General features: G+C 50.0%; 1 protein-coding gene and 1 non-coding gene across 2 annotated transcripts in view; both read left to right on the top strand.

The window, feature by feature from the left end:
* The first annotated feature begins 846 nt into the window (after positions 1-846).
* On the top strand, positions 847-1,009 carry LOC129405358 (U1 spliceosomal RNA). The gene has a single exon (XR_008630516.1). It is a non-coding gene; the product is annotated as a U1 spliceosomal RNA (small nuclear RNA).
* A 9,979-nt stretch (positions 1,010-10,988) lies between these two features.
* KIF3B (kinesin family member 3B) overlaps positions 10,989-20,807 on the top strand; it is a 41,699-nt gene continuing 31,880 nt past the window's right edge. Inside the window, exon 1 of the mRNA XM_055138538.1 lies at positions 10,989-11,124. The gene's annotated coding sequence lies outside the window, so the exon portion shown is untranslated. The remainder of the gene's footprint in view (positions 11,125-20,807) is intronic.

Raw genomic sequence — 20,807 nt, forward strand, 5'->3', positions numbered from 1 at the left:
CGATTTGCTTGAGCGGGCACCAGTAATGTCTCCATTGTGAGACTTGTTACTGTTTTTGGCATATCGAATATGCCATAGGTAGCTTGCCGTGCTCTGCCGTGCGGGCGGTATACTCCTGAGAGGGATGAAGGAATCGAATCCAGGTCAGCCGCATGTAAGGCAAACACCCTACCCGCTTTGTATATCTGGCCCCCAAAATTCTATTTTGTTTTTTTTATAATGAGACCCAGAGAGACTGTACAGAGGTAAGACACTTGACTGGCATGTGGCCAGCCCGGGATTGACTCTCCAGCACCACATATGGTCCCCTGAGCACTGCCAGGAGTGATCCTGAAGAACAGAGCCATGAGTAAAACCCTTAGCACCTCCAGGTGTGCCCCCCCCCCCGCCTCAAATAAATAAAATAATACTGGGAAATGAAACTTTGAGTTTGTTTTTTTCTAAGACAGTGGGTTGGGAGTCTCTCAGTCTGCTCCCAGATTCTTAGGTCCTTTACTTACTTATGCCAGATTATTTTAGGGAAACTGAGATAATTTGGCATTTGGAGGTTATAGTTCTTTTATAAACCCAGCAATGCTCAGGGGTTACTCCTGGTTCCACACTCAGGAGTACCTGGCGGTGTTCAGGGGACCATATGGGATGCTGGGAATTGAACCTAGGTCGGCCCCGTGCAAGGCAAACGCCCTACCCGCTGTACTATCGCTCCAGCCCCTGGAGGTTGTTAATTCTTTTCTGTTTCATTTCAGTACCTGTAACTAAGCCCCTTGTATAAATATGGGTGGAGAGATGACTTCCCCATGCCTTGTTCCAAAAGGAACTTGAGGCAGCTTATAAGAATCTTACAGCATACTTCCCTGGCAGGGAGGTACCACAATCACGAAGGTGGTTTTCCCAGGGTGAGACTTACCCATTGCACTCCGGAGGTGCTGACCCCTGCGATTTCCCCAAATGTGAGAAACTCAGACTGCATAATTTGTGGTAACGGGGACTGCGTTTGCACTCTCCTTGCAAGGGGAGGGAGGCAGAGGAGGAATCACACAGCATAGTCCTGTGATTTAAAATATGTAAATAGATCGGGAGACTAAGGTGAAAGGAAAGGAAATGTTGAAACAGTAAGTTGAGACCAGAAAGGAAGTGAGTCCTTAACAATATATACTGTAAAGTCTTAAGTAAATATTGCATGGCTGGAAGGGATTAGATGTGTTATCTGAGCTGCTTCCCCAACTGGCTCTTGAAATCCCTGTCCATCCTGGTAACCAGCGAGTTCCTGCACGCACAACCCCAGAGAAAGGGCGCTTAGTACGAGGACAGGAAGTTCCAGCTGGTAGAAAGTCTGGACCCAGCACCCCCAGAGCTTCTAAGGGCCAGGCGGGCCGTGCAAACAAACGTGGTAGATGTTGGGGGAGGGGTTGACTAGAGAGTGGATGTGAACTGGACCGTTCCCCACTTCATGGGGTGACTACTGTTCCCTTCACCCAATTATTGCCACAGGGAAATCCAGACCAGTGTGGCCAAGTCTTTGGATATTTTAAGAAAAGTTGGAACTCCTAGTTGGAATGGGAAATCTCCTGGTTTGTAGATGTTGGCAGTTCATTCTGGCTTATAGCATCTTGAGTAGGCCAAATAAAGCACAACTGGCGGTGAATGCGGCCCGGGGCCCACCAGGGTGGGAGCCGGGAAGAGGCCAGAGTCATGTTCTTAGAAGCTGAGTTAGCTCAGATTTTGCTTCTGGTTCTGCCACTCACCACTGAGCAATTGTTTGGTGTCTCAGTTCCCAGCTATAAAATGGGAACAATGTTCCTACGTTTTGGGTTTTTTAAAATTTTTGTTTTGGGGGCCATACTTGAAGGTACTCAGGCTTACTCCTGGCTCTGCACTCAGGAATCACTCCTGGCGGTGCTCAGGGGACTATGTGGATGTCGGGGATTAAACCCAGGTTGACCACATGCAAGGCAAGCACCCTCCCGGATGGACTATCTCTCCAGTCCCTAGTTCATACTTCTGAACAAGGTAGATATGTGATCAGAGATGTGGGGTGTAAAGTATTTACCAAAATGCCCAGCGTACTGGAAGCACCCAATAAATGTAGTGTAATAAACAATAAACAAATACTTATCAATAAATTCTTTGGGGGCTGGAGTGATAGCATAGCGGGTAGGGCGTTTGCCTTGCATGCGGCCAACCCAGGTTCGATTCCCAGCATCCCATATGGTCCCCTGAGCACCGTCAGGAGTAATTCCTGAGTGCAAAGCCAGGAGTAACCCCTGTGCATCGCCGGGTGTGACCCAAAAAGCAAAAAAAAAATTAAATTAAATTAAAATAAAATAAATTCTGCAAAGGTATTAATATGAGAGTCTAAGAGCATTCTGTGGTCTGAGCTTTGTATTTCTCTTTTAAGGGAAGTTGAAGTATTCTGAAGTTTGGGGGGTTTTTATGGGCGTGGGAGGATGGTCAGAAGAGAATCCTCCTCCCAGCAATGCTTGGAATCCAGAACCTTGCAAATGAGCTACCATTTGAGTCACATTCCTGGCTTGTGAGTGTGTGTGTGTGTGTGTGTGTGTGTGTGTGTGTGTGTGTGTTTCTGTTTTGTCTTTATTTGGGTTGCTTGTTTGGGGGTCAGACTTGATGGTGCTCAGGGCCTCCTCCTGGCTCAGTGCCTGGACATGGGTCCTGAGAACCTTAGGGTGCAGGGTGGAAGCCGGACCTCCTGCGTGCACAGCATGCTCTCTAGCTCCTCAGGCCTTCTCGCCACCCAGGGTTGTGTCCTCCGTGTTAGACGGTCACGCTTTCCCCCGGGATGCCAGCACACACAGCGCTTCCCTCTGCCACGGCCACGGCCCAGGTCAAACTCAGCTGAGAGAAGTCTGCGGGACCCCACTCTGGCGCGGGGTGATGAATGGATCCAGACAGAGGTATACGTCCAGGCGCCCAGAGAGAGGGGCTGGGGGTTGGGGGTAGAGGACACTCCAGGCAGAGGAACACCTGGATCAAAGTCTGGTGAGGAGAGAAGGGATGGGGTGGGTGGAGCCTCTGGCCTGAGGCAGGCAGAGCCCTCAGGGGGCTGTGAACCAGCCAGGTCTCCTGAGAAAATTCCCAGTGCCCACGGCTGGGCTGCAGGCCCCATCTCCAGTTAGGTCTGGCTTTGTTCTCCTCTGCTAGTCTGGGAGACCTTGGGAGGAAGAGAATAGAAGATTTTCCCGTCTTGCTGCTCTCAAGACACACCCCGTGTTTGCAGAAGTCTCAAGAGAGGTGGGGGAAGAGGCTGTTCTGACGCGGGCTGGGCAGCCTGTCTGTGGGAAAAAGGGGAGCAAGGCCACTCCGGCCTGTTTGCTCTCCCTGTCAGTGCTCCAGAAACGGTCTCTGGGGCACTCACTCTCAGCTCTCCACGACTGCCCCCACAGTCTTCGTACCTGGGCCACCCACTTCGCCTGCGGATTATCTGTCGCCCTCTGTGCCCGGTGCTCGATTTCTTTCCCCCGGTTCCACTTTCTGGAGGTCAAGTGTGCCTTTAGTGCTGTTGATTCAGGCCAGAGAGACAGTCCAGTGGGCAAGCTGCTCGCCTTGCCTGTGGTTGCCCCAGGAGTAAGCCCCAAGCACAGCCAGCATGGCCCCATACCCACACCAAATCCTCCAAAAATACTTTTTTTTTTTCTCTTTGGGTCACACCCAGCGATGCACAGGGGTTACTCCAGGCTCTGCACTCAGGAATTACTCCTGGTGATGCTCAGGGGACCATATGGGATGCTGGGAATCGAACCCGGGTTGGCTGCGTGCAAGGCAAACGCCCTACCCGCTGTGCTATCGCTCCAGCCCCCCCAAAATACTTTTGATAAACTTTGGGAAGAGTGGAAAGGATCCAGCTGATAAAGAAGCGGAGTCAGGTGGCCGGAGCGATCCTAGAGTGGGTAGGGCACTTGCCTGGCACGCGGCCAATCTGGGTTCAATCCACGGCATCCTATATGGTCCTCCAAACACCACCAGGAGTGATTCCTGAGCACAGAACCAGGAATTACCCCTAAGCACTGTCAGGTGCCACAAAAAAAGACAAAGAAAAGAGTTGGGTCTCAGAACCAGGTCAGACCGGCCCATGACCCGACACAGTGCGTCTCAGGCCCAAGGCTCGCTGACTGAGAAACTGGAAACAAAGCGTCTCACCCAAGGTCCCATAGCTGTGAGCAGCAGAGCTGAGATCCAGATGCAGAACTGTTTGCCTCCAGGTGGTTCTCCTCCCCCACCCCCCACCCCCACCCACCCTCTCCCCACCTCCCCCCAGCTCTGCAAAGGAGCTCTAAGCACCCTTTAGAATAATCCATGCACTTCTCCCATTCACTCTGGCACCCACCCCCTCTCCCACAGGACTTCTGTAGGCTATCCGACAGAAATCACGGCCAATTTTTGGGTGAGGAAGCAGAGGTTCAGAGAGGGAAATCAGTTTATTTATTTTTTAAGTATTTTTTAAAAATGGAATCACTGTGAGATACAGAGTTACAAAGTTGTGCATAGTTGTCTTCAGTCATTCAATGTTCCAACACCTGTCACTTCACCAGTGCACATTTCCCATCACCAATGCCCCCAGTTCCCCCACCCCTCCTTTTGGGCATTAAGGTTTGCAATACAGGTACTGAAGGTTATCTTGTATATACCTTTACCTCCTTTCAGCACTGAGTTCTTGTCCAAAGTGATCATTTCCAACTATAATTGTCATACTGGTTCCTTCTCTATCTTAACTGCCCATTCCCTCTGTACCTCCGACTTGTGACAAGCTTCCAATCACGGACCCGTCTTCCTGACCCTTATTTCTACTGTCCTTGGGTATTGATCTCTTACTACATTTTTTTTTATATCCCACCAATGGGTGCAGCCATTCTATGTCTGTCCCTCTGAACTTATTTCACTCAACACGATACTCTCCATGTCCATCCACGTATAAGCAAATTCCATACCTTCATTTTTCCTGGCAGCTGTTGTAGTATTCCATTGTGTAGATGTACCATAGTTTCTTTATGCAGTCATCTGTTCTTGGGTTGTTTCCAGATTCTGGCTATTGTGAATAATGCTATAATGAGCACAGAAGTGCAGATGGTGTTTCTGCATTGTGTTTTTAGGCCCTTAGGATATATTCCCAGAGTGGTATTGCTTGGTCTTATGAAGCTCAATTTCTAGTTTTTTGAGGAATGCCCATATTGTTTTCCAAAAAGGCTGAATCAATTGGCATTCCCACCAACAATGAATGAGACTCCTTTCCTCCCCACTTCTGTGCCAGCACTGGTTATTCTTGTTCTTTTTGATGTGGTGTGAAATTACTTACCCAACATCCATCTGATAAAGGTACATAAGGCCCTAGTAGAACTTTGCAAGAAAAAAAAATCCTATCCCATCCAAAAATTGGGAGAAGAAATGAATAGTAACTTTCTTTTTTTTTTTTAAATTCTTTTATTGATTCACCATGTGGAAACTTACAAAGCTTTCAGGTTAAAGTCTCAGTTATACAATGCTCAAACACCCATCCGAAATAAATAGTAACTTTCTTAAAGAAGAAATCCAAATGACCAAAGAGCACATAAAAAAATGCTCTACATCACTAATCATCAGGGAGATGCAAATCAACCAGCAAGGAAATCAGTTTATCCAAGGCTACACACGACTGGCTCATTCAAGACGCCCCACGCTTCCAGAGCCCTAGTCCAGTGCACACCCCACATCTCAGCTATCTGCAGGGGTCTCCTTCCTTAAGCAATGCCTTGTCCTCTATATTTCACCCCCTCATGTCAGATCCCAGGTTTGGACAGAACCTGAGTCTGGTGCTGCGCAGGGGGTCAGAAGCAGGTCTGACCCCTGCTTTTTTTTTTTTTGCTCTTTTGGGGCCACACCCAGCAATACTCAGGGGTTACTCCTGGCTCTGCACTTAGGAATTACTCCTGTCGGTGCTCGGGCGACCATATGGGATGCTGGGAATCGAACCCGTGTCAGCTGAGTGCAAAGAAAATGCCCTCCCCGCTGAGGGCCAGAGCAGTTTTGCTTAGGGGATGGGAAGAAAAATGAATATGTTTTGTTGGACCTTCCGTACTTTCCAAGTGCTGATCTCCCCAGGTACCAGAATTATTAGGACCAGGATTGTGATTGGGTTTTTTACACCCAGCAATGCTCAGGGCTTACTCCTGGCTCTACCCTCAGAAATTACTCTTGGTGCTGTTCGGGAGACCACAACGGATGCTGGGGCTCAAAGCTGGGTTAACCGCATGCAAGGCAAGCATTTCACCTGCTGTATTCTCTCTCTGGCTCAAGGTGGTGGTTGTGAATGATAGTTTCCTTGAGTTCACGATAACTACTTGCTTAGTTTTTTTTTTTTAAGATTTTAATTTAAGAGCAACTTTAGGGTCACAGTAGATGGAAAGTATAGGTGGCTTTCCATATTCCCACGGCCCCTCCCTTCATGCATAGCTTGTCCTGTTATCAATACCCACCACCAGAGTGGGATATTTGATATAACTAATGAACCTAGATTGATGCATCCTTATCACTCAAAGACTGCAGTTTACCATAGGGTTCCATTGCACATTCTATGATTTTGAATACATGGGTAATGACAAGTTTCATCACTGTGGTATCACAGAGTACTTTCACTTTCCTAAAGTACTCTGCTTGACTCTCCATCCTTTCCTCCCTAATACCTGGAAGTTATTTTGTCTTGTTTTGTTTTGTTTTGTTTGGGCGCCACACCTGGCAGTGCTCAGGGGTTAGTTACTCCTTGCTCTGCACTCAGGATCCACTCCTGGCAGTGCTCAGGGGACCATACAGAATGACAGCGATCAAACCTGAGTTGGCTGCATACAAGGCTGATGTCCTATCTGCTGTACTATCTCTCTGGCCCTTACTTCATACTTGGCCAGAGTTGATCTTTTTACTGTCTTCCTAGCTTTGCCTTTCCCAGATTGCCACATAGCTAGGCTTTTTTTTCTTGTTGTTTCTGGGAATGTGAGTCTCAATCAAGCATTATGGTCGTCTTTTCAGATCAGTTTCTTTCCGCTTAGTAATATGTACATAAATTTCTTCCATGTCTTTTCATGATTTGACAGCTCATTTCTTTCATTGCTTTAGGGTGGAATCTGGCAGTACTCAGGGCTTAGTCTTACTGATCCTGCTTAGGGATGAGTCCTGGCAGTGCTTGGGGCAATGCTGTATGGTGCTGGGAATTGAACCTGGGTTGGTAGCAGGCAAGGCAAGAGTAACTGCTGTACTATCTCCCTACCCTGCTTGATGCTCTTTGAAAACATGATCTCCAATGGAAGTGTGACATTCTCTCTTACTGACATGTCTCAGTTTACCTAGCCATTGCTTGAATATGGAATACATTATTTCAAGGAGGTAAGTATTGTCATAAGACTGAGGTGAATGTACTATATCTAGATCTTTAGATCACCGCTCATTATTTTTCTCAGAACTGATTCCTAGAAGCAGATTGGGCGGACTCAAATGATTCTTAGTCATCGTGTTAATTTTTCTTACAATTTGTGCCAAGTTTGTCCCATCCGTGATAGGATGAAGTGTGCCTCTTTCATCCTTGCCAACTGCCAGTCTTATGTTTTCAAAAATCTGCTCATTTGAAAAGTGATGAGATCATAGGAGTCTTCAAATACCTTCCCTTGTGGGGGGTTGTGGCAGCCACTGTGCCAGGCACAGAGGGTCCCAGTATGAGACTGAGATTCTGGCTTGATTCTATCACCAGACTTCTATGATCTCTTGGTGTTCTTTAACTATTTTCAGGGTTTCTTACTGTGTTGGAGCCTGACCACTGGGGAAACACCCATTTTCTGGGTAAACTCTCAAAGCAATCTTGCAGGGGTGGAGGCAAGAAGGAAATGAGGTGCAGAGAGGTGAACCACTTGCCCAAGGTCACGTACCAGTTAAGTGCCTGAGGAGGAAGCAATCAGCCGCCAACTTCTAGCTGGCGTTCTTCAGAAAAGCTTCAAGATGTGAGTTTAGAAAGCATTAGCCTGCTTCCCAGCCCTGAGAGCCTCCTTCAGTTGCCAGAGCTTCATCTGCACCAAACCTGGGCCTCCTGCCAAGTGAGAACCATGAAGTGGATCTTGGGGGCCTTGGCATTGGTCCAAACACAGCATCTTGTTCCTTCATGAAAGGGGCTCTCTGAGATGCTGCTCTTTGCTTCCTAGTCATTCACTCCATTTCCAACATTTTTACAGACCCCTTTTCCGCCATCTCCCCCAAATGGTATGACATTTCAAAAAAAAACAAGCTCTCTTTTTTAACAGAAATCCTTGCATTTGCAGCACTTGTTCCCCAAGAGAACACTGCAGCTCTCACCCTGTCAGGGAACCACCCCCCACTTGGAGGGCTCCTAGCAAGTGCCCAGCACTATCCCATGCCTCTCCTGCCAATTCTCAACTGAAGGCAGACCTGAGCAATAGCACAGAAAGCCCGGTTTTGCTGACAGTGAGGAAGCCGAGTGCTTGGCTCTCTGGCGAGGCGTGCCCTGGGAGCAACTCTGGGACTGCTTGGACCTCACAGTCCAGCTTCATTAGTTTTCATCAGCCAGAGCTGCACTGTCTCATACCAGAGCTCTCCGCCCCATTTGGCCCTTTAGACAGACATTCATGCACTCCTTGGTAGCGCTAGTCACATTCGCAGGGTGTCTGCGCTGATCCACAGTCATTTCACTGTGCAAAGATCCTTAGGACAGCACAGCCTAGAACTCCTGAGAAATAGATTTTTCCAGAGAAAAAGATTTGGTGATTTTTTTTTTTTTTTGCTTTTCAGGTCACACCCGGCGATCCATAGAGGTTATTCCTGGCTCTGCACTCAGGAATCACCCCTGGCAGTGCTCAGAGGACCATATGGGATGCTGGGAATCGAACCTGTATCAGCCCCGTGCAAGGCAAACGCCCTACCCGCTGTGCTATCACTCCAGCCCCATCTTTTCTTTCTTTCTTTCTTTCTTTCTTTCTTTCTTTCTTTCTTTCTTTCTTTCTTTCTTTCTTTCTTTCTTTCTTTCTTTCTTTCTTTCTTTCTTTCTTTCTTTCTTTCTTTTTTTGCTTTTTGGGTCACACCCGGCACTGCACAGGGGTTACTCCTGGCCCTGCCCTCAGAAATTACTCCTGGCAGTGCTCAGGGAACCATATGGGATGCTGGGAACTGAACCTGGATTGGCCGCATGCAAGGCAAACGCCCTACCTGCTGTGCTATTGCTCTGGCCCCAAGATTTGGTGATTTCACCCCTTGGGAAGATCCAGGCTGTCTGCCATGTGTCAGCACCCCATGGAGAAGTTGGTTAGAAGTGATTTTCCCTTGGTGAGGTTATCCTGGAGCCGTCCTTGGTTCTTCTTCCCTTTCTCTGGTTGTGGGGAGACTGCAGGGCGGGTACCCTCAGATCCCATTTCTCACTCCCCACCAGCCCCAAGCCCTAGGTGTCCAGTACCCTCCCCTGTCCCAGGGGACTCAGGATCCCATACTCTCTCCTGTCCCTGCCCCTGACCATTACAATAGAATGGTCTCAGTAAAAAAACCTGATGGCCACTAAGCAAGACGCCATGACAGGTGAGTGACTGTGTGGTCTGTGGGTGACCCCTGAGGACAGAGCCAGGAGTAAGCCCCAAGAAACATCTGTCTTCTCCCCCCAACTCCAAAAAAGGTTGTTAAACTAGGGAGGTGATTGATATGATAATTTTTTTACTTGTTTTGTCTTGTTTCACTATACTCAACAGTGCTCAGAGGCTACTCCTGGCTCTGCACTCAAAAATTACTCCTGGTGGTGCTCAGAGGGCCAATATGAGATGCCTGGACTCTAACCAGGATTGGCAGTGTACAAACCTACCTGATATACTATCACTCTGCCGCAATGTGACTTGTTTTATGTTTGAAAATGATCACTCTTTTCACCTTAAGAAAATGCACTGGCGGGGCTGGAGTGATAGCAGAGTGGGTAGGGCATTTGCCTTGCACTCGGCCAACCCGGGTTTGATTCCCAGCATTCCATATGGTCCCCCTAGCACCGCTAGGAGTAATTCCTGAGTGCAGAGCCAGGAGTAACCCCTGAGCATTGCTGGGTGTGATCCAAAAAGGAAAAAAAAATGCATTGGCACTTTTCTGGACAAACAGGTAGCAGAGACCAGATGTTGCAGGCTGGACAGAGAGGAGGGTCATCAGACCTGGTCCGATCTGGGAACTCAGAAGGAGAAAGGTGGGTGGGCAGGAGAAATATGTAAGAGGCATACTCCAGGACATGGTGACTGTCGCATGTGTGCAGAGGGAGGTGCGGTGGGCAATGGGGTGGGGAGATGAGAGAAGAGACAAGAGCAATTTCCCAGTTACTAGACAAAGTGGTCAGGTGAATCCTAGGTGAAGCTATCTCAGTAACAGTCTGAAAGGCAAGTCGGAAGAATGGACTTTTAAACCCCGTTAAGGGAAGTAAAACAGCAGCTGAAACCACAAAGTGACACCTGGCAGTGTGTTCCTTTTTACAGAAGGGGAAACTGAGGCACGAGATTCGAGCGATCTCGTCCTTGCAGCCTGATGCCTCTTAGATTGGTGGAAAGGACAGGGAAGCGTTGGGCACTTAGCAAGTTCCAGCATCTGGCCGGCCCGGCCCGGCCCGGGTGTGTGTGTGTGTGTGTGTGTGTGTGTGTGTGTGTGTGTGTGTGTGTGTGTGTGTGTGTTGGACACTTTGCAAGTTCCAGTGTGTCTGCGCTTGTGTGTGTCGGGGCGGGGGGCACTTAGCAAGTTTCAGCATCTGGCCGGTCCTGGTGTGTGTGTGTGTGTGTGTGTGTGTGTGTGTGTGTGTGTGTATGTATGTGTGTGTGTGTGTGAGTGTGTGTGTGTGTGTGTGTGTGTGTGTGTGTGTGTGTGTGTGTGTGTGTGTGTGTGTGGTGGGAGGCGGGGGAGCCCTCCGTTCGGCGCCTAACAGGTTTGCTCTGTTCCCCACTCGCGTCTCAATAAAGTTGTTGAAATTGACGCTGGTTGCTAAGGAAGTGGGTCGGCGAGCCGGGTTGCTAAGGAAGTGAGCGGCCGCAGTCTCTCCCCATCCGGGGCAGCGGGGAATGGCTCAGCCCGGGACTCGCCGCCGCCCCCGCCGCCGCCGCCGCCGCCGCCCGCCGCCGGCCCCGGCCGCAGGTGAGTCGGGGAGGCGCCGAGCATCCTCCGCGCTGCCGCCCGGGCATCGTCCGGCCGCGCGTCCGAGCGGCCTCGCCCTGCGCTCCCGGCCGGAGGCGCGGCCCGACCCCCAGGCGCGGCCGCGAGCCGCGGGGGTCCAGGTGGGCGCGCCGGGCCATTGTCCGGGCCCCGGCTCGGGAGCGGGGCGCGGGGAGCCCGGGTGTCCGCCCCTCGCGGCTGCCCTGGGCGCCCCGTGTGTGACCTTGGGCAAGCCCTGCCGCTGTCCGCCTCCCGTTGACCCGCTCTCCGCCAGCGAGCGCCAACCGTTGCGGCGCGGCGTGCTGGGGATGAGGCGTGTCCCTGTGGTCCAGGCTGCCCAGCCGCGGGAGAGGGAAATGCTTAGTGCAGCCCCGCACGGGAGGGCCAAGAGAGCACTTGATTTGAAGCCTGAGCGACTGAGTTGGAGTCTGCAGGTCCTCTTAGCAACCGTGGCCCGGGATGAGCCACGGCCTCTCAGCCTTCTTTATCGGTGAAATGGTTCAGGAGCCACGGCAGGGCTCCAGGGATGCCAGGGCATGCCAGCTGGCTTGGCATCTAGCCTCAGCAAGCTCCTCGCGGGCTTGTGGGTGCTTAGGGCAGGGTGCCTTCCAAGGATGTGCTGACCTTGAGAGACAGGTCCGGTGGGGATACCTGCAGCCCCCCTCAGAGGGTGTAGGTCCTGCTGTTGACAGCCCCCCACGTGCCGCCCTTCTGACTCCGTTCTGCAGCGCGAGGTGTGGCCCTCCGAAAGGAGCCGGGTGGGGGAACCGCTAAGCCCCAGACCTCAGAGATAGCTGAGGTTAGGATGCTAATTCTCATGTGGGCCTTGCGGGCTGCTCCGTAAAAATAAGGGTGTCTTTATGTCTCCGGGGAAGTGCTGACATGGTAATAGCTACTTACAGGTATCTGATTAAGGAGCACTTTTCAAGTGCCAGAGAATGGAATGAGAAAGAGAAAGAGAGAGGGAGAGGTGAGGAGGTGTCACCACAAGGACGTGAGGCTACTTGCCTTGCATGCAGCTGGGGTGGCCACTAGGCTGGTTTAGTCCCTGACTCCACTTATGGTCCACTGAGCCAGGAAGAGCCCCTGAGCACTGAGCACCACTGGGTGTGGCTCAGACACCAAAACAGAAAAAAAGAAAGAAAAAAAGCCCTTTTCAAGTATATTATCCCAGGTGTGGGGAGATGTTTCAAAGGGCTGGTGTGTTAGCTCAGAGGAGCCCCAACTGTGATCCCTGGCACTGGATGGTCCCCTAAGCACCCCCAGAAGTGGACCCCCTTTAAAAAATCAAGGACATTGTCTCATTTAATCCCAGACTGCAGGGCCTGAGTAGCACATGAGGGTGTGATGCTTCTTGGACATTGAAGTGTAGCCTAGTTAGCTGAGAATTCCCTGGGAACCCCCACGGCTCCAAAAGACAGGATTTCAGGTATGGGAGCGCCACCTCCAAATGCATGTTCCACAACTACTAAGGGAAAGGTAATAGCAATTTTACAGTTAAAATGAGAGGAGTGGACTGTTGTCAGAAGGTCCTTTTAGTGCCAGAGTGTATGGAGTCTGGCTCCCAGGGTTCAAATCCAGGTCCTACCTCCAGGCTGCATGGCATAGAGCAGTTGACTTCACCACTTCAGGCCCTGGTTTTGTCAGCTCTGAAATGGGGATAATAATAATACCTACCCTGTGAGAGCATTTGAACCTAGAATGTGTAAGATGTCCAGCGTGTTTGGTGAAAGTATTTGCATTCAATGGAGCATCAGGTTGTATTATGGTTAGTGAATAAAGTGTATGTTGATGACACCACGTCTGCCAACCTCAAAGGGCCCTGCGTGCCTGATACAGGAGCTGTCAGTGTAGCATGTAACTGTCAACCTAGTAACAGGATTGCCTGAGGAATCTAGAATTTCAGAGCACAGTGAAAGTTGCACTCGGGGAAGTGACACATGGGTCAGGTATGTGAGACCTGATTCACTCCCCAGCACCCACATGGCCCCTGCAGCACCACTGGGTTAGCTCTGGGGGCCTCTGAGAACTTCTGGGGTAGCCTTGGAGGCCTCCCAAGCTCCACTGGGTGTGCTCAGGTCACCCTAGTGGTCCCCAACACCATTGTATCCTTGGGTCTTCTTGACTGTCTGCCCCAGATGGCCTGGCATCTAGTTCCAGGAGTAGCCCCCTGGCCCCATGAACAGTGGGGAGTCCCCACTCATTATTTTAAAGTTTAAGAAGACTGATGGTAGGATGCCAGTTCAGTCACTGTTGATAAAATCACACTGGGATGATGAGCACTGGGAAAGTGCAGAGATCAGTCCTATCTCCCCTATCTTTCAAGAACTTAAGAGGTTTTGGAGGTGGGAGAGAGAGGATAGTGAATAAGGTGCTGGCTTTGCATACAGTTGGCCCTGGTTCAATCCCCAGCATTCTCTATGGTCCCCTGAGCACCGCCAGGATTAATTCCTGAGTGCAGAGCCAGGAGTAACCCTGAGCATCTCTGGGTGGGGCCCAGAAAAAAAATGAGAGTTTAATTAATGTATTACTGGCATTTGAAAGGACTTCTTTAAATAAATACCTGGTGTTGGTTTCATCGTAGAATCCAGCTACTGACCCAGATCTCTTCCAGATCTCGTACCCAGCAGTGTGCAGGGCTCACTCCTCTCTCTGCACTCCTGGCAGACTTGGGGTCCATTTGGAGTGCTGGGGATTGGACCTGGGCCACATGCAAGGCAAGTGTCCTGCCCACTTCAGGTATGTCGGTCCAGCCCCATTGTCCCCACACTTCTGCTGGTTGTGTAGCTTATCAGATGTATGGATTAGTGAGAAAGAGCCTGTACAGCACTGGTCACTGTCCTGTGTTCTACAGATGTTGTCTAGGGGTTTACACACATGTTGAAAGGGGCCTTCAGCCATTGGTATTGTCAAGACCTCTGCAAGGAACAGATGTCCAGGCTCCGACCCCCATTTTACAGTCAAGGGAGCAGAGGGAAGGAAGCTGTGTGCTCTGAGTGGCCTGTTTCACTTGTGTCTCTTCAGCCATCACCTTCAGCACAGGAGCCTCAGAGCTGCCTCAGTCTCCCTCACCCAACATTTGCCGAGTGCCTAAGGCCCACCAGGTTGTTCTGGCCTGGGGCTGTGACGGTGAGGAGGTAGCTGAAGGCCTTCCCTCAGTCACCTCATATTCTAGTGCAGGGCTCTCACCCTTGCATCGCCTGCTCCCCCCTTTCCAGAAAAAGTATCACTAGTGATTCTGAAGATCTCCTTTTTTTGAATAAATGGAAAGTAACCCCCGACCAATTACATTTGAGGCTAACTCCTGCCCCCTAAATCATTCTTGTGCTCCCCAGGGGGCAGTATATCGCCCATTTTAGGAAACCCTGTTCTGAGGACAGCAACAGAAAAAGGTAAACTGGACAGAAACAAGTACTGCGAGGACAGTAAAAAGTAACATCAAGGGAATGGGGACTCCTACTTTATGGGTGCTTAGAGAAGGCTCTGTAAGGTGGCAGCATTTTCCCTGAGATGTGCTGCCAGGAACTCTGAGAAGGTTTAAAGCATTGGAAAAGGTGCCATGGGGCTGGGGAGACAGTATAGCACTTAAGGCACTTGCCTTGCAGGCAGCTGATGCTGGTTCAATCCCCAGTGCCACATACGGTCCCCTGAGCACGGCCAAGAATAGCTCGTGAGCACTGCTAGATGTGGCCCATACCACACCTACCCCTGTACCCCACCCCCAAAGTGTGGAAAACAGAAGGAACAGCTAGGATAAAGGTTCTGAGACGGGAATAACTCGAAGTAATTGGGGGCGGTGGCGGTCAATGAGAATGGAGAAGTGGGCTGATGGGCCGGAATGAGGACATAGATCTGATAGGGCTTGTGGGCCAGAGTAAGGAGTTGAGACTATTCTGAGTGCAGTGTACAATTGTTGGAGACTTGGGGCTGGAGCAATAGCACAGCGGGTAGGGCATTTGTCTTGCATTCGGCCAACCCGGGTTCAATTCCCAGCATCCCATATGGTCCCCTGAGCACCGCCAGGAGTAATTCCTGAGTGCATGAGCCAGGAATAACCCCTGTGCATTGCCAGGTGTGACCCAAAAAGAAAAAAAAGAATTGTTGAAGACTTGAAGAAGGGGTGTGATAACTAGTTTTTATTTGTTAAAAAGTAGGACTGGTTGGTGGTGGGAAATGTACACTGGTGGAGGGGAGGAAGTGTGTTGGAACATTGTATGACAAACCTGATCATGAACAACTTTGTAACTGTGCATCTCATTGGTGACTCAATTTAAAAAGTTGTGGGGGCGGGGGGTAGGGACTGGGGCTGGAGCCATCTGAACCAAATTTGATTCCCAGCATCCCATATCATCCCCTGAGCACCACCAGGAGTAATGCCTGAATGTAAAGCCAGGACTAACCGCTGAGCCTCACCAGGTATGACCCCAAAACAAAAAACCCAAAACTTTGTGGGGCCAGAAGGGGGTAGGGTGCTTGCCTTCCACATGAGCAACCTGTGTTCAATCCTGTCACCCCATATGGTTTCCCCAAGCATTGCCAGGAGTGATCCCTTAAGCTCAGAGCCACAAGAAAGGTCTGAGCACAGTTGGGTGTGACCACCCCCCAAAAATAAAAAAGTAGTAACTTTGAGGGCTGGAGAGTCGTACAGGAGTCAAGGCACTTGCCTTCATGCAGCCAGTGCCAGTTCAGTCCCCCATACCACATGTGGTCTCTTGAGCACTACCTGGAATAATCTCTGAGCATATAACCAGGAGTTGTTAGTTCCTGAGCATCAGTGGCTGTGGCTCCAAAACAACTGCAACAAGAAAATCACTTAGGGAGACTAGGGACATAGCTCAACGAGCTGGAGCGCATGTTTGCATGTGGGACCCTCAGGTTTAATCCACTGCTCCACATAGATCCTGAGCACCGCCAGGCATGTGACCCGGGGCTCCACTGGATGTGGCTCAGAAACAAACATGAAGACCACTTTGGCCTCCCTCCATATAATTTTTTTTTTTTATCACACTAGGCGATGCTCAGGAGTTACTCCTGGCTCTGCACTCAGGGATTACTCCTGGCGGTGCTCAGGGGACCATATGGGATGCTGGGAATCAAACCCGGGTTGGCCACGTTCAAGGCAAACACCCTACCCACTGTGCTGTCGCTCCAGCCCCATCCCTCCATATAATTAATGATTTTTAAGGACATAAGAATAATATCCCTGGGCTGAATGGAGCGGACACCCTCCTCCCCCACTACACAGAGCCTGATGTGTTCTGGTACCCTTACCCATGGTCCCCAGACAGACAGACAGACAGACAGACAGACTGGCATCCCGTTTGGAAGTAGGAGACAAGGGGAGGGTCCCTTTGAAGGCTGGTGGCCTTCTGAGGTGGCAGCAATGGAGACGGTCGGAGAGGATGTTTCAGAGGTGGAACCAGCAGGACCTGGGAGGGCGGGGCAGGAACGAAAGGGGTCAGGAATAACGTAGGGATAGGGGTGGCCTGGCAGGGCCCCCACAGTGGTAAGAGGCAGCCGTGCTTACTCTGAACCCCTGGGTGGAGAGACCCTGTTTGTGAGCATCATGCTGAATCCCATCTGTGGGAGGAACCCCCAGAACACACGGTGGGCACGCAGCCTCGTGCAGCTCCCCTCAGCCTCCACCGGACATCCGGAACCCTGCCTGTCGCCAGCTGGCCCCACTGCCAGCTTGCGGAGCAGGAGCAGCAGGCACGGGCTCTGCCAGGACCGTGCCCCACGGCCTCCTGCTGCTGGTATGGCCGTCCTGGCTCAGGATCTTGGCTGGTGAGGCTGGGAAGGACGCTGGCCAGCTCAGGGAGAGAGCACGGGATCCCTGGAGAAATCCCTCTCGGGCCCCAGGTCGCGGTGCTCTGCCAGCCAGCGAGCTGCTCTTCCCTGGCCGCAGAGTGACACGGCTCAAGTTGCAAGGCTTTGGATTTGGGAATCCCTCGAAAAGCTGTGTGTTCTGCCAGAATTCCTGGAGGATCCTTGAATGAGAGATCTATCTGTGCAAGGGAATTCAGGCCTCCTTCCACACGTGCTGGTGACTGCACTTGCACATTTACTCTCACGTGGGGAGGTGGGGAGTCGCAGCATTCTGACTAGTAAGTCTGATGATCCCACAGTGCCGCTCCCATCGCTTTGCAGTCGGGAACGCCGTGCACTCTTGTTTACTAATGTTAGTCACTTGGAAGCATGTGGAGCAAGTGTCTTCCTTCCTTTCTTTCTTTTCTTCCTTCCTTCCTTCCTTCCTTCCTTCCTTCCTTCCTTCCTTCCTTCCTTCCTTCCTTCCTTCCTCCCTCCATCCCTTCCTCCTTTCTTTTCTTCCTTCCTTCTTTCTTTCTTTCTTTCTTTCTTTCTTTCTTTCTTTCTTTCTTTCTTTCTTTCTTTCTTTCTTTCTTCCTTCCTTCCTTCCTTTCTTCCTTTCTTCCTTTTTTTCATGGGGGAGGCACACTCGGGTGATGCTCAAGGCTTACTCCTGGAGCTATCCACTGTACCATCACTCCTGTCCCATCCCCACTGTACAGATGAAAGTTTGAAGGCTAAGAGATCACCCACTTTTGTTTGAAGCAGTGTTTTCCAAACTGGATGATCCTTTTCCCTGCTCCCAGGACACTCCCAGGCACCATCCAGAGGGGCAGTAGTAGACCCAGGTGCAGTTGGGGTGGCGGGGGGGGGGGGGGGGGGGGAGGGCTTTCTTTTTGCTTAAAGAGGTAGATTCCAGGTTACTGATACTTTCTCTTTCCTTTTTGTTTTCCTGAATTTTATTTTAATATAGTTGCACTGAATGGTTACAATGGTATCAATGTTTACGCTTTTTTTTTTTTTTTTTTGCTTTTTGGGTCACACTCAGCGATGCTCAGGGGTTACTCCTGGCTTTGCACTCAGGAATTACTCCTGGCAGTGCTTGGGGGACCATATGGGATGCCGGGGATCGAACCCGGGTTGGCCGCGTGCAAGGCAAATGCCCTACCCGCTGTGCTATCACTCCGGCCCCAATGTTTACGCTTTTTTTATTAGTTTATTTTTAATTAGAGAGTCATCGTGAGGGTACAGTTACAGATTTATACATTTTTGTGCTCATGTTTCCCCCATACAAAGTTCGATAACCCATCCCTTCACCAGTGCCCATTCTCCACCACCAGTAAACCCAACATCCCTCCCACCCTCCCCAGTCTCGTCTTCCCCCACCCCACACTGCCACTATGGCAGGGTATTCCCTTTTGTTCTCTCTCTCTGATTAAGTGTTGTGGTTTGCAATAAAGGTGTTGAGTGGCCATTGTGTTCAGTCTCTAGTCTGTATTTGGCCCGCATCACCCTTCCCCCTCATGACCTCCGACCACATTTTACTTGGTGGTCCCTTCCCTGAATTACCCAGAATGAGAGACCAGCTTCCAAGCCATGGAGACAACCTCCTGGTACTTATTTCTACTATTCTTGAGCGTTAGTCTTATAGTCTATTATTCTATATTCCACAGATGAGTGCAATCTTTCTATGTCTGTCTCTCTCTTTCTGACTCATTTCACTTAGCATGATACTTTCCATGCTGATCCACTAATATGCAAACGTCATGACCTCATTTTTTCTAACAGCTGCATAGTATTCCATTGTATAGATGTACCAGAGTTTCTTCAACCAGTCATCTGTTCTAGGGCACTCGGGTTTTTTCCAGATTCTGGCTATTGTAAACAGTGCTGCAGTGAACATATAAGTGCATATGTCACTTCGACTATACTTTTTGGCTTTTCTGGGATATATTCCCAGTAGTGGTATTGCTGGGTCAAATGGGAGCTCAACCTCTAGTTTTTTGAGAATCGTCCATACTGTTTTCCAAAAGGGCTGAACTAGCCGGCATTCCCACCAGCAGTGTAGAAGGGTCCCTTTCTCCCCACATCCTCTCCAACAGCGGTTGCTTTTGTTCTTTTGGATGTGTGCTAGTCTCTGTGGTGTGAGGTGGTATCTCGTGGTTGTTTTGATCTGCATCTCTCTGACGATTAGTGATGTAGAGCACTTTTTCATGTGCCTTTTGGCCATTCGTATCTCTTCCTTGGTAAAGTTTCTGTTCATTTCTTCGCCCCATTTTTTGATGGGGTTGGATGTTTTCTTCTTGTAGAGTTCAATGTTTACGCTTTTTTAAAAAAGTTTTCTTTAAGTAAGAAACCATGATTTACAAAGTTCCTGATAGTTGAGTTTTAGGCATGTAATATTGCAATACCAATCCCACCACCAACGTCAGCTTCCCGACCAGTGTACCATACTCCATCCCCCCACCCCCTTCCAAAGGCACATTACAAAATTCCGTGGTTGCAGCTTAGAGCTCATGTTTTCACTGAGTGATGCTTTTTTTTCTGGCAGGGGACCATAGGCCAAATAAGTTTGGGAGTTTCTGATTGATAGTATTAAGCACTTGCTAAGGGCAGGATTAGGTAGATCCTTGCTTGTCAAAGTGTGTTCCCTGGTGTGTGCTTGTTAGAAATGCAGAATCTCAGCTGAGAGCTCATAAACCCGTTTGCGTTTTGCATCGAAGATCCTAGAGGCTTCCTGTGTTAATTAAAGCTTGAGATGCTCTCGGTTAGTAATAACTTAAAAAAAAAAAAACCTCAGGGTTGTTAATGATCATGAGAATGCAGTGACACATACTGAGCCAAGCATTGGCCTAAGCACCTTATATTGTCTCCTTCCGTCCACACAGCAGCCTTGTGTAGAGGTCTTAGTCCCACTGTCAGAGAGGAAAGAGGGGCACTGAGAAGGCAGAGGGGCACTGAGAAGGCAGATAGCTCGCCCAGACCATTGAATGCCCGGCCAGTCACCAGACGCTCTCTCCTCACCTGCGTCTCTATTTTTCAGATGGTCAGTATACACCCCTGATGTCAAAAACCTTTCTCTTCTACACCGGGGTAATTTTTTTAATTTTAATTTTATATTTTGGTGACTCCTGCAATGCTTGGGAAGGAACCATGAGGTGTGGGGAATTAAACAAGGGTTGATAGCATGCAGGGCAAGCTCCCTAACCCCTATACCACCTCTGGTTGATCGGTTGATTGCAGATTCTAAGTGCTGTTTAAAAAGAGACATCAGGGGCTGTAGCGATAGCACAGCGGGTAGGGTGTTTGCCTTGCACGAGGCCGACCCGGGTTCTAATCCCAGCATCCCATAGGGTCCCCTGAGTACCACCAGGAGTGATTCCTGAGTGCAGAGCCAGGAGTAACCCCTATGCATCGCCAGGTTTGACTCAAAAAGCAAAAAAAAAAAAAAAAAAAAAAGGGACATCAGAGTCGAGAGGTAGGGCAGTGGTTAGGTACTTGCCCTGCACCCCCCACCCCCACTTTAGGTCCCCGGCACACGTGTGGGTCTGTGTCAGCCTCCTACCCTCCTCCAGGGGTCATTCCTGAGCGTTGAGCCAGGAGTAAGCCCAGAGCACAGCTGAGTGTGGTAAAAAACTAACAGCAACTACAGTGAGAAGAGACTTCAAAGCAGTTTGAAGAATTGGCCAGGAAACCCTTATCTATTTACTCAGTTCTGGCTAGCTGGCAGTGCCCTATTGAGATGATAAACTAGGTTACCCCTCCCTCTGGGGGGTCTAAGTCAGGTCTGTAACTGCTGGGTAGAGATGCAGATTCTAATAGCAATTAGCAGCTTGTGGTGTGACCTGGGGCTAGTA

Source organism: Sorex araneus, chromosome 5 (assembly GCF_027595985.1).
Source record: "Sorex araneus isolate mSorAra2 chromosome 5, mSorAra2.pri, whole genome shotgun sequence".
Taxonomy (NCBI): domain Eukaryota; kingdom Metazoa; phylum Chordata; class Mammalia; order Eulipotyphla; family Soricidae; genus Sorex; species Sorex araneus.